The sequence below is a fragment of the Miniopterus schreibersii genome, assembly GCF_964146895.1.
Source record: "Miniopterus schreibersii genome assembly, chromosome: 3".
Lineage (NCBI taxonomy): Eukaryota > Metazoa > Chordata > Mammalia > Chiroptera > Miniopteridae > Miniopterus > Miniopterus schreibersii.
The window spans coordinates 40,216,361-40,230,077 of record NC_138103.1 but is presented as its reverse complement, the minus strand read 5'-3'; the positions used below and the strand labels follow the sequence as shown (position 1 = coordinate 40,230,077).

Sequence of the window (13,717 nt, the reverse complement as noted above, 5' to 3'; positions counted from 1 at the left end):
AATAATTGGGGGTCCATAATACTGAATTATAAAATGCATGGTTTGTTTTGCTTCACAGAGATATTTGAGGGGGATGTGGAGAAGGTCTGCAGGGATAATTGCAGCCTATGGGTAAGCCAGACCACATGATCAAAAACTGCTGTGACACTTAAAAGTGTTTCTCCACAAGGAATTCCCATGCCCAGAAGCCTGGTGAAGCCAGTAGCAATTAAGGCCATGTTATCCTTTTAATTTACTTCAAATTATTGGCCTCTAAAATCAATCATTTAGTGTGGTTGGGTAAGGGAGGAGTCAATATAATAGGCACGTGCATTAAAAATGCTTGTTGATCTTACACAAAAAATGTGGCAGGCTGGATATGGGGAAATTTGAAACGGTTGCTTTGAAGCTCACCATGAAATAAAAACTAGTCATTTTCTAGTAAAAATAAAATAAAATAGAAAGTGACTAATTTTCTAGGTTAGGCCCATTTGTAATGAATTGACAGTTTTCTTCTGAATCTGCCTGGATTTTCATGTGATGCTTTGCATGTCCTGAATTCAATGCTGTTTGCATCAAGCGTGAGATCTTTTTATTTTTATGTTTTAGTCTACAAGGGATTTAATGGCTGGGCTTAGACTGGTAGGAGACCTTGAAAGTGCACTTGAGAAATGGGAAGGAAAACATGGAGAAGTGTACCAATAGTATCTGTTACACAGGCCAGATTTACCTAACAAAGGAAGGCTGTGTTCTACATCACACACGAGGCACATAAATCCACCTAGTGTGTGTATCTCCCCCTTGCAACAACTCACTTCTCCAAATCTTTTCTTGGCTTGGTCATGCAATATATGCATAACTGGAAAGCTTTTCCTAATCAACCCTTAAGTCACAAACCTAAAAACAAAATAGCAGAATATTATAATTACAAAAAGGAAAATATTCTCATATATTCAAGAGCTGACAAAGCAGCAGACCTATGGGCCAACGTTGTAAAATACAGTAAAATGGTCTCTAGCTCTTCAGTAATGTGTGTCAAACCTGAAAAAATAAAGGTGAAACCTGAAGTAAAGCACTAAATGTTTACATTGCCATACCCAAGTACGGCATACAACACTCCTGAGGTCATTGTATTTATTTAGCAATCTGCAGAGCCAAACCCAAATTATGAAACTGGAATTTTGAGCAAAGTCATGAATGCCCTCATTTACCTCCACATTTATAAACAGCCTTAACGTAGAGTTCGCACCCTTGCGCTTTCTTGTCGAAAGATGAAAGTGACATCAGCTCCTGGACTGTAATTTTTTTTTACCAGCAACACTGAGCAAGAGGCAAATCCTGGAGTAAATATCAGCTGGCTGTGCACCTAACAAGGTCCAGAGAGACACTCTCAGAAGTTGCCTCTTTTAATCCAGCGCTGAATTAGATGAGAAGTGGTTTTCAGTTCTTTCCAGAGCACCACAACTGCCAAAATAACTGCCAGTCTTGCAAGCCCTACTATATCTCAAACCTTTCCCAAGACACCCCAACACTATCTGAGGCACTGAAACTATGGCAACCGAATAAGAAAGCAGCCTCCATGATTAATAGATGAAGATCCCAGCGACAGTGTCTAGCTGGGGCCATCATTCATGATGCGAGAATTAGCACAGAATTCATCTCAAAACCCATTAACCAGTATTCTTATAAAAATCCACCCAACTGCCATTCTGCTACGTATACACCAGTGTAGAATGCTGTAAACAATTCGGTTTCCATTTATCGCTCACTATGCTGTGATCAGAATGTTCTCAGTAACTCGGATGCTCACATTTTTAGTATAAGGAAAGGCTTAATATTAATAAACCAGCTTTCCACCTGGGTATTTGAAGCCTAAGAATGAATGCATTCAAACAGCAAAATACGTGAATGAAGTCATGTGGGTCTCCGGGGTACAAAGGAGAAGGCACGGTTGTTGGATTGTTTGAGTGTTTTCTGTGGAATGCAATTTTTCGTAAAGCATTCCATTTTCAGGAAAGGAACATTTCCACTCACCAGCTCAATCAGTATTCTCTCAGTTTCCTCAATCAAGGACAGTCGGAGTCTGGGGGAGGGATGGGGAAGTGCTGGAGTCGCTGCAATATTAATGAAAAGACTGAATACGCTCCTTAAAAAAGGTTCAGAGATAAGAAAAAGGACAGGAGAGTGGATCCATCACAGAAAGCTCGTCTGTGAAAGTCTCATATAACATTAAACCATAATTAATATATTCCTTATTTCTTCCCAGTCCCCCAAATGTTTATTTTCCATTGGCATGTTTTCATTGTGTTCGGTGCCAGCTCCTGTACTAGAAATGCTTCAAATCAAAGCATGGCCAAAGGCTTGGCCTTAAACAGGCGGGAGGGTAGAGGGGCTGAGAGGGGGGTAAGAGCATCAATTTTAGAGATTCTCCTGTTAAATTTCCAAGTTGGTGGGGATTGTTTGAATTACATTTTCTACAGATGGCAATTATAGGTTAGTGGGAAACCACAGAAGCGCTGACGCATATTAAATGAAAACCTCACGTCTATAGGCTGTACGTGGAAATACCTATTACTAACAATACTTACGAAGCAACAGTTATCACACTCACTGCTCAGAAGGACCTGGCCCTTCAGTCTCTGCAGCATGCTAATTGCTGGTTTATTTCTCTCCCTTTATATTCTCTTTCCACTTACAAAATTTAAGAGAAAAATTTTCTTTTCCTAGATGAAAATAACTTTTAATTCTAAGCCATGGGAGATTCCTATCCCTCCTGGTGCAGCAGGAGTCCTTCAGGGAATGTGGTGATGATGCCAATTTACTGCCCCTTCTGTTGTGCCTTCTAGAAGTCAGATTCTTCCCAGTGATAAGAGCTTGCATGACTATCATTTGAATCAGATTTCAGGCTGTATGGCAGTATATCAGTTAGTAGAGTAAATGCTGTCTCTGTTGGGGTCAGCCAATTATCTCCTCCGTTTGGTGAGGAAGGTATGCGTGGAGATTCAAGGTGTCCCAAATTGATTTCAGGCCTGGCCAGGGAAGAGTGACCCAGCAAGTGTATGGCCAGCATGAAGACCCTCTTGAAGACGTTACTGATGGCCTCCTAGGAGGTATTCCGCAGCTAATCTCTCCTATCACAGGTATGGTGCTTGGGGACAATTCAGCTGATCCCTGAACAGTCATAACAGGCTGCTCTCAGATGCCAAATGGGGGTGATCTCAGGTTCTCTAGTGGGTTCAGATTGTGTATTTAATTCTTAAAATGTCAGTAAGTGAAGGCTATCTTTTCTTTAAGACAACTATCCTTTGGGTCTTATTTGATGTAAAGGCACTGCGCTGCTTGCTGTTGTTTTGTTTGGATAGTGTTTTTTTCTTTCACATTGGGTGTGATGTTTCAACTTCCAAAGTTAGGAAAAGCATCATGACTCTTCTTCCCAATCAAGTGACTCTTTCACATGCCACTCAGCTTAAAACCCCCCTGACACCATGGCCGGCTGACAGTGTGAATGTTCATTTCTAGTCCAAAGGTTGTTTCCTCTGCATCATCTCTTTATGTTACAGATTTGTGGCCATTTCCTTCTGTACTCTCCCCACCAGGGCACTTTCCATGGCTACTGTCACCCAAATAAAAATAACACCTTCCCCAGCTGGGGGGCTCAGTTGGTTGGAGCATCTTCCTGTACATCAGAAGGGTTTGATTCCTGGTCAGGGCACATGCCTAGGTTGCAGGTTCCATTCCCAGTCGGGGTGCGTAAGGGAGGCAGCCAATTGATGTTTCTTTCTCACATCTCTCTCTTTCCCCCCTTTCTCTAAAAATCAATAAAAACACATCGTCAGGTGAGGACTAAAAGAAAAATTAAAATACCTTATATTTAATGAATATGTATAGTGTGCCAGGCATTGTGCTACAAATTTTACAGATATTATCATATTTACTCTTCTTAACAACCATAACACCATCATACTAGCATTTTACAAATGGAAACTAAGACAGGCAAGTTAAGTTATTGGCTCAAAGTCACACTATTTGTAAATGGCAAAAAGCCAGGATGCAAATCCAAGTGTGGTCTGTCTACCTAAGAAGTGTGACCTCACATTGCCTCCAGAGCTGTCCACTGCCTTCCCTGCGACAGTCCCTCCATGTTATAAACTTCATACCACAAAATCTAATAGACTTACCCTTGCTACAGCAAAGGTCAGAGCTTCTCCCTTTCTACTCCTAGTTCACCCAGACATGTCTGTTCCACGTTAATGCGCACGTTGACGTAAACTAGTTTAGAACTTACCTAAGCAAAAACAATGCCCTTACTTTGTTTATAATGACTGGCAGAGTGCCACTCCCATGACCTTGCCCCATTTAATGGTCACACTGAAAGTAATCTTTACTTGACGCAGTTGGCATTCCGATTAATAAGGCTGCCATCCATGCTCTACGTAGATTGAGTGTTTTCAATGAATTTGAGGATATTGTTTAATTTCACAATGTGGTTTACACTAAAATCAACAGAGTATAATCTTTCTTTTCTGATTTAGAAGAAAGACAATGAAGTAGGGTCTCAGCCAGGCCTAGGGTCTGGGGAGGGAGAGCTAACATCAAGCTTCAAATTTCCAGAGTGCATTTCATATATTACCACGTACATTCACATTCCTGATTTCAGCTTATTCTTCCAGCAATCCTACAAGGTAGGAAGCATAAGTTTACTATTCACAATTCTTATTTAAAATAATGCAGATCAGAGAGGTTAAGTGGCTTGACCAGAATAGCAAGAGTCTGGGGCCCAGGTCTTCTGACTCCAAGTAGAGGATCTTCAACAACAGTTTCTATTGTACTGGTACAGGGCAGAAATGAGGGTTAACAGGCATACTATTTTCTCCTGGTAGAAAGTTGAATTTTGAAAATTACTATTAGTAAACTCCAAAAAAGCAAGAAGTTTCTATGGCCAGCAGTTAGAATGCAGAACAAATGAGGCCAAGGTCAAAAGCTCAATCCCCATAAGTGCTGGCTGTCTTCTTAGCTCAGTTTCTTGGCAAGTTGATTTTACCCAACTCAGACTCCCTCCAGCTTCAACCAGGTGTCCCACAGATGTGTGCTCTTGGCCACAGAAGGGGACTGGGTGAGAGTGTGGGAATGAGCAGGCTCCAATCCATCACCAAGACTGGGAAAACAACCCACAGTGAATGCTCAACTAATGGTGCATGAGACACACCACCTATGTACATGGAAGACAGTGTTACACACACACACACACACACACACACACACACACACACACTCACTCATGCAGGCAGAGAGATAGCTCATTTGATGGAAACATGATACAGAAAATTGAACAGACAAAAGAGATACTATAAAGACTAGTTGTTTGCAAAAAGATTCACTCACTCATTCATGCATTCATTCACTCAACAAGTACTTGTCATGGAGGGCCTAGGATGTGCCAGGCACAGGCTCAAAGCCAGTACAGCAGAGAATAAAACATAAAAATGTCTATCCTATGGCATTATGCTCTAACAGAAAGCAAAATAACATAGTTTTGGGGGCTGTAAAAGGTGCTAAGGATAAAAAATGAGGCAGGCAAGGGTGGTAGGGAGTGTTGAAAAAAAGGTTGAAGTAAATACGGTGATGAGAAAAGGCTTCACTGAGAAAGTGACACTTGAGCAGGGACCTAAGGAAAGTGAGGAACAATTGTGTAGCCACCTAGGGGCAAGATCCTTCCCAAGCCATAAAAGAGCAAGTGCAAAACCCTGCAAAGGACGGAGGAGGGCACACCTGGCACATTGGAGATCTTCAAGGAGTGGAGGTCAGAGAGGCGGGGGCCCAAGTGCAGATCATGTGGGGCCGCAAGGGCCATAGGAAGGACTTCGGCTTTCACTGGAGTAAAAAGTAGGAAAGCATCTGAGCGGAAGTGATCTGATTTAGCTTAGCTTTTAAGAAAATCACTTTGTGGAGGATATGGAGAAAAGGCTGTAGGGGGCCGAGCAAAACAGGAAGACTGGCCGGGAGGCAGGTACAATAACCCAGCGGGGGGCACAGTGGCTTGGCCCAGGTGGGGGTCTCAGAAGTGGAAGACCTGGGGAAGTCTGCATGCCAACAGCCTCGCAGCTGGAGTGGGTGTGGAGAGAGAAAGAGCCATGGAGTTTAGTCTTGAGCAACTCAAAATGATGGAAATGCTATTTACCAAGATGGAGAAGATTTGAAGAAAAGCACATTTGGGGGAGAAAGTTTCAAAATTAGGTGTTTTGAACATATTAAGTTTGAGATGTCTGTAGGCACTGAATATTGGAGAGGTACAGGAGAGAAGTCTGGAAAGAAGAGGTTATTTGGGAAACATCAGAGTATTGATAGTTTTATGTGACAGTCTCCATTAGTGTAATTATAATTATTCTAATAAAAAAAGTTTTGCAGTAAATCATCAGCCTCACAAAACAAGATACTCTAGTGTATATCCTATAGTGTATGTTCTATGCTGAGAAGTATCCTGAACTCCCTTCTCCCCTAGAGGTTTGTGTGGTATGATATCTTATTTGCCCATTTCAAAGGGATTAAATGCCTCCCTCCCTCCCCTACCTTACCATATCCCCAAGAGGCAACCATGTGGTTGCCAGCAGAGAATAGCTCAGTTGCTCTTGCAGCACATTTAAGGCAGATGAGAAAAGCCTTCACTCTGGAATAGAAATATCAGAGACAACTTGGCTCCAAGGCAGAGAGAGAGACAGACAGAGAGACAGAGACATTGATATGGGAGGGCACAGAAGGATGCTTCCAGGCTTCCCCTTCCCCTGGAAGTGTGAACACCCAGGGAATACCCACTCTGGGGGTTGGACAATTGTCTAAACCTAAAGATGGGGGGTGGGGAGCACAGAGATACCTGCAGGCTTTACAGTGCTAATTAAAGTATTTGCAATTAGTCTGGCTTGTTCTGTGATTCCTTTCTGCAAACAAAAAGAGCTGGGAGAATATATTAGCTCTTGGCCACCTAGTTCTAAAAAAAGCCCTTTTCTCCAGTCATCACTCTTTTGTCCTGCTTAGAAAAGAGCTGAACCCACTATGTGCACACAGTCAAGTATCTGACTTACCTCCTTGTTCAAAACAGTATCTTTCCTTCCATTTCATATGGGAGTGCAATTACCTATTTGCTTTTAAAGCATGAGTATTTACTTTGAATTTAATAAAAGTTCTTAATTTAGGTGTCTTATTTTTATTCAGTGAAGACAAGTCTTCCTAATTCTTGCCATTCTTCTGATTCCACACACTTGGCAATGTTACCCGCCTACTCAGAATGCAAATGTTACATATTTTTTAATGATGGGAAAAGCATTCACTAGAGTTTGAAAGAACTTGAGGGGTGTGTATTTATGTGTGCGCCTCTGTGTGTAAATAGTTGCACTCATTGCCACTTTATAATAACCACATACTTGAAGGCGTAGATTTCTTTTTCACTGTAGGGAAAGAACGAGTCCACCCTAAGTGGAGAAATGTGAACCACGTGTGACTATTTCATTCATTCATTTATTCATTCGACATGGAGTTGAGTTTTACGCTGATTCTTACGAGCTTTTAACCCATTTAAACACATTCTATCCAATAAGGATATTCTAAGATGGCTCCTGAGATAAGCACTGTGGGTGTCTGCTGGACACTTACACGTGTGGATTACATGCATTATTGAGAATCTGGCCCATCTCTAACGAGCAGTAATGGCAAAACATAACACTTTGGGAGGATTGTTGGGAATAAGAAATCTGAACACAAACATCACTAGTAAGAAAGATGAACACAAACATGGTAAGAAAGATGCACCAGAACGCTTCTTTATATCAAGTTGAAAAAAGACATTAACACAAAATTGAGGTTTTATATCTGATATTCATTCTATTTTGCTTTCAAGTTGGTTTGCAAGGAGCCTCATTCAAGAATATCCTAAAACCAGAATACTAATAGAGAGTGGAGATTACTCAAGATCCAAATAAAAGCTACCATATAAACAAGCATGGGTGAACCAAATTCAAATAGTTACTGCAATTATTTTTTAACAGATAGTTTAGGTTAATAGGTGGAGACATGGTTCTGCCACCGTATTTAAGGTTAGGTTAATAATTAACTTTGGTGCCTGCAGTAGTTTAATCAAAGCTTACCGTAAATCATAAAACTGCTCCATGCAGACTAAACAGGGTATTAAAAAACCATACAAAATGTTTGTAATCTTGACCTCTGGTAGCCAACTGGACAAGATGTAAAAAAAAAAAAAAAAAAAGGAAAGATATTTTCACTCAGAATTGAGCACAGGCATGTTTACTTTGGGGAAAAACAAAAACAAAAACTAAATAAAGGATTCATGTATCCAGAACCATAGTCTCCCCCCTACCATCAGTGGCAAACCTTGGACTTAACACTCAAGATAAGATGTAAATTGGAAGGAAAACCGACAATGAACAGGATTAGAGAAAGGCAAGGCAAAAGCACTCGACTCAACCTTGCTACTCAGAAAAGACTTTAAAAACCAGCGCTGGGGGGCATTAAATAGCTTTCCTGAGACCTGCTGGCAGGACAGTGCAACTGGGTTAAACATCTTTTCCGAGTTGAGGCAAAAAAAAAAGTTGTGTGAACAAGTGTGAGAAAGTGTGTGCCGTGCGCGCCCGTGTTTTTAAACCTTTCACGGATGACATTCAGTAGCAACTTGATTTCCATCCAGCATAAGCAGAGAGCGTTCCCACCGTGGCGTGTGTGGCCGCGGCGTCCCCAAAGCAGCCCCCTTCCCCCCAAGGACAGCCGCCGAGGGCTGGAGGGGCTGCCCGCTGCAGAACAGGCCCGGGGCCGCCCGCAAGGGCTCGCTCTGGCGGTGAAGACAGGGTCCAGCCTCGCTCCACGCGCACCAGGCTACCTGCTCTGTTCCTTCCTAGACGCCCGCTGAATGGAAAACTGAGGGGGGGGGGGGGGCAGGAGACTGGAGACGCTGCACTTGGAACTGGTACCCGCAAGGCTGCCAGTCCCGGCGAATGCCCACACGCACCCGCGCGCCGCCGGTGGCCAAGAGGCTGCTCCAGCATCCCGAGTCCTGACCCTGAACTTCACCTTCCTCCACTGCTTGAGAGACTGGTCCAGCAAGTGCGGCGCTGCGACCCCAACCTAGAGGGCCGCTGGGGGGGGGGGGTGGTGCCAGCGTCCGAAGGACCCGCATCTAGCCCCTAGATGCACCCTGGGTCGTCCACCCGCTTCCCTCGGGGTTCGGTTTCTCGCAGGCTGCACATGCCGAGCCCCAATCCAGTCATGCCCGCCGCCCGTGGCTCTCAGAGAAACTTTCCAGAAGCGCCTGGTAGAGTGACCGCTGCTGGAAGAGAAGGAGGAGTCGCTGGGCGGAGGGGCGGAGAGGGAGCGGGAAAGACAGTAGAGTCCTGTTTCCTTTCCCGACACCCACAGGCTCCCTGGCCCCCCTGTACCGCTCCTGTCGCGGGAAGAGGGAGCGAACGTCAGGATCCTGCTTTGCACCGTGTGCCACAGTGGAGCTGAGAATAAAAGCGGGGACCCTGGAGAAGAGGCGCTTCCCACCCCAGCACGGTCATGCGGGGTGGGGTGAGCATTGTCCGGCTGCTCCCGAGCGCCTCGCAGGCGCGGAGGCAGAGCTCCAGGACGCGGCTGGTAGTTCGCACACCCAGAACCTGGGGCTGGGGCAGAGCCCTTGTTTGGGTAGCAAGCACTGGGCCATCGCTTGCCAGGTCTTCCCACCCTTCCATCTCCCGGGAACCTCCTTTCCACAGATTCTGGAGGAGGGGGCGGCGGGCACCAGTCCTGGAGTGGCAGGCTCCGTCTAGAGGGGGACGGCGCAGCCGCGACCCACGCTGTCCTCGCTGCCCAGGAGGGAGCTGCATTCAGGGACAGGGCCCAGAGCGGGGCGCCGCACCACGCCCGGAGGAGGACCGCTCCTGGGCACTAATTCGAGCAAACAAAGCCCGGAACCTCTGGTGCCAGCGGCCTCGGGAGCCGGGATATCACCAAGTGGCAGGGCGCGCGGGTGCCAGGGCCATTACAAGTTTCCCACACTCTACAGCGCCCAGCCCAGACCCCGCGCGGAAAACAAAAGATTCTCCTCGCTTTCCCACCGTCTCTGCGGAACCCATTCTCCCACCCCCAAAACCTAAACCTGGTGCTGGGCTACAACAGCGCTCTCCTACCCAGCCCCTTTCAGCCCCCGAGGGCAGCACCCCTTTCCGGGCTTTCGCACCAGGACCGGGTGCTTCCGGGAATCCCACCCTCACGGGGCATCTCTGCTCCCTGCTGGCCCCAAAGTGAGGACGAGCCCCGGGTGCCGCACACACATCCCGGGGCCAGACAGCCTATCCTCGCGGTCGCGGTCGCGGTCGCGGGCGGCGCCGGGCGTGTGCGCGGCGCGGGTGGGGAAGCCCGCAGCACAGAGCCCGGAGGGTCTCTGGGGCTCAGGGCGGAGAGGAGCGGGGCAGGGCTCACGGCCGCTTCCCGGGGCTGGGCAACGCTCAGGAGACAGAGACACGAGACAAAATAAAACACAGGCACCACCAACCAGCCGGCGCGTGCCGGCCGCGGCCCCAAGACCCGCGAGCCGGAGCCGAGCCGCCCGGAGGTGGAGCGCGCCGGGGCGCCCCAGCCGTACCTTTTCGGTGCATCGACGGGGAGGCGGCCGGGGCTCGGAGCGGGCAGATACAGCGTGTATCCCATTTAGTAATCCATTATCGAGGGGATCTCTCCGGGCCGCGAGCTGCGCTCTCTCCTTCACAAGCCTTTGTCATTCCTACATGTGTGCTTGTCTCTTTGGGGATAACAGTCGCGGCGACTACTTTCTGGGATGCAAAAGCTCTGTGTTCATCTCCAATGAAAGGCGGAGAAGGGGAGCAGAAAAAAGAAAGAAAAAAACCAACAAGGAAGGAGTAAATGTTCAAGAAACTCTTCTCCAAATCCAAATTCCACTTGGATTCCACTCCAGTGAGTCCCTTCCGTAGGGTCTGCGCCGATTAACAAGTCATTTCAGGGTGGGGGGCGGGGTGGGGCTGGGGCAGGGGTGCACCCTTCTAGCCCCGCTCTGCGACCGGGAGCGCTGTGCTGCGGGTTGGCGACGCTGGCCGCGGCCGCCGCTCCTAAGCGCACATCGCGGGCGGTCAGCCCCGGGGAGAAGCGCCGCTGCTGCGTCCCGAGCGCCCGGGCAGCCGAGTGCGAGCGGAGCGGAGTTGGCTGCAGCCTCACCCGCGGCCGCTCACTACTCCTCTGTCACCGAGAGGCGCCGCTCCCGGGCGGAGCCAAGTCCCGGCCTGGATTACGCACGGCGGACTCTCCTCCTGCGACCCCGCCTACTTGGGCTGGCGTCTTCTCCGACCCAAAAGAGAGCTGTGCTGTTTGTGTGTGAATGTGAGCGAGCGAGTCGGAGAGAAAGAGCCTTCGCTGTGTGGCGGCAGGTGGAGCCTTGGACCGACCGGCCCGCGAAGCTTCCTTCTCTCGCGATTCCTGCCCCCCTTCCCCCTTCCCCCCGAGGCGCGCTGGGAGGAGGTCCCGGAGGGGGGCGACTCCGGCAGGAGCCCAGCCCTTGCCTCCCCCACCCCCGCATCTGCTCTAGCGAGGGGAAAAAAAATAAATAAAAATCCAGGACAGCATTGCTGAGTCCTGCCAAATCAGAAAAATAAATAAAAATAGACGTAGCGCAGGAGCGAGTTACAAGAAAGGATTTGTACATCGATTTTCTTAAATGGAAAAGTTTTAAAGCATGAGGCTAAGTGAACAGCGAGCCTTTCTAATTCTGATTACTGTATCAAAAGGTAGATTCCAGAAGTGATGGACGCTCTACGCACCCAGGTGAATCGGATAGAGGCCGGTGCGGCTAAAATACACTTGGAAGATACGAATGCAGCTATGAGCGAACGCACACACAACACGTTAATAAAGCAGGTTAAGTACGCAAATAAACCGTAGCACAGAGAATGGTGTTAACCACGACGATTTGCTTTAAAATTTAGAAAGTGTGCAGACTGTTCTCAGAAATAAACAAACTTAAGATATAAAACGCAAACAATTCCAATGAGAATCCAGCGGTTTCGTGGAGGAAGCAAATCGCAACTTCTTCCAAGGCGCTATTGTTAAGTGATCTCACGGAGAATGGCAGACAGAGCCTTCCTCCATCGCTCGAACTTTCATTCGCCAAAAAGCCTTGGTGTTAAGGCTCCTGACAACTGGTCGGACCACAGCAATTCCCCCAAACCCGGCCATTGCGCGCTCCCGGCCGCGCCCGCTCGCGCTGCAAACAGCTGCGCGCCGGGGCTGATGCTTCCCCAGTGGGCTTCGCGGACGGTGCCGGCCGTACCCGCAGCCTTTAAAGAAAGTAACCCGGGGCGGCCGAGCAGTTCTCGGAGCAATATTTACCAGCCATGGGGGCGGCCGAGAAAAGCACTGGGAGGGAGATTGGGGTCTCAGTCACCCTTAGGCCGAGTGCCCTCAAATAAATGCATGAGAATCTGTACCTGTGCCCCCAGTTGGGGACGGCGTCGCTATTAAGTACCTGTTCCCTTTTGGGTGAGTCCGGCTGGGAGCCCAAGTTACGTACAGACATCTGCTCATAAGTATAAGTGCACACGCGACAACACCATATATGTGATATATAAATATTATTATTATTATTATTTCCACAACCCACCTGGAACAGGTGGGGATGTGGTTGAGGAGGAAAAGTCAGTCTCTGCCGTTCGCCAGAGCTGCCGGCAGGGGCCGCTTTCCCCATCCTTTCCCAAGCAAAAGCCGCTACGGCTTCGGGGGGCGGGGGGCGCGGCCCTAGGTGCGCGCGCAGCCCCCGGGACCCGCGGGGCTGGCTCCGGGCCGCGGGTCTTGGGAGGCCGCCGGGCTGGCTGGAGGTTGGGGGGACGTGGTGGGCCGCGGGCTTGGCTACGGGCTCCCGCGGCACGGGCGCGGGACGGCTCCCGGAGGTCCTGGAGCCCGTTTGGGACCCGGGGAAGGGCGTTGGCGGGACGGTAGGGCTCCGCCCTCGGCTGCGCGGTTCTGCACCCAGGCTTCGGCCGGTGGGCGCGGGGCCCGAGCGAGCTGGGCGCCCGAGCTCCTCGCGGTCTCGCGACTCCCGAAAGGCACCTCCGCCCTGCCCGGGTCGCCGAGGCCCCTGATTCGCTCGGCCACTGATTTACATGCTAATTGTGGCTGGGAAAAGTTCTTTAATTGGCAGAATTAGGCAGAGCAACCGAATTGTTTCACAGGCTGAACCAAATTAATTCCAAGTTTAGCTTCTTCCCTTGGAGAAACAAACAATTAAGCTGTCTTGTTTGTTTTATGGATATATTGGAAATGCCCCACATCGAGTTTCAGGGTATATTTTTAAAGGGAAATTATTTTCATTAATAGTTGCATGTTTAATTTGCAGGAACGCTGAGCCAAGACGCGAGAGATTAAATTTACCTAATTTAAAATTATAGAATACAAGAAGAAAAGAATTTGAGTTAACTTTACATGGCTAAGAAATACCACCCAGAATCTTCCTGGCAAGTAATAGATCCTCAAGTCTCACCATCCAATTAGGCGCCCATCATCCTAACCAGGTGAGATTACATGTCCACCTGCCAGAGGAGAGATGGCTCCCCGGGCTGGAAAAAAAAAAAAAAAAGCCAGCTATTGTGTCTCTCCTGGAAGCCCTCAGGGGAGCACCTGTGGGGAATAGGCTGAGGAAACCTCATGATGTCATTTCCCCTTCTGTGCACCTCAGACTGACTTCAGGAGCCTG

The 13,717-nt window shown here is 48.3% G+C and overlaps 1 protein-coding gene across 3 annotated transcripts in view; it reads right to left on the bottom strand.

Moving 5' to 3' along the window:
* The window catches only part of SEMA6A (semaphorin 6A), a 118,022-nt gene extending 106,633 nt beyond the window's left edge, over positions 1–11,389 (bottom strand). For 2 of the 3 annotated variants that reach the window (XM_081133225.1, XM_081133226.1), the window contains exon 1: positions 10,604–11,219. The gene's annotated coding sequence lies outside the window, so the exon portion shown is untranslated. Of the gene's footprint in view, positions 1–10,603 lie in introns of all 3 variants that reach the window. The other variant, XM_081133227.1, reaches the window with a different exon arrangement.
* Between the last annotated feature and the right edge of the window lie 2,328 nt (positions 11,390–13,717).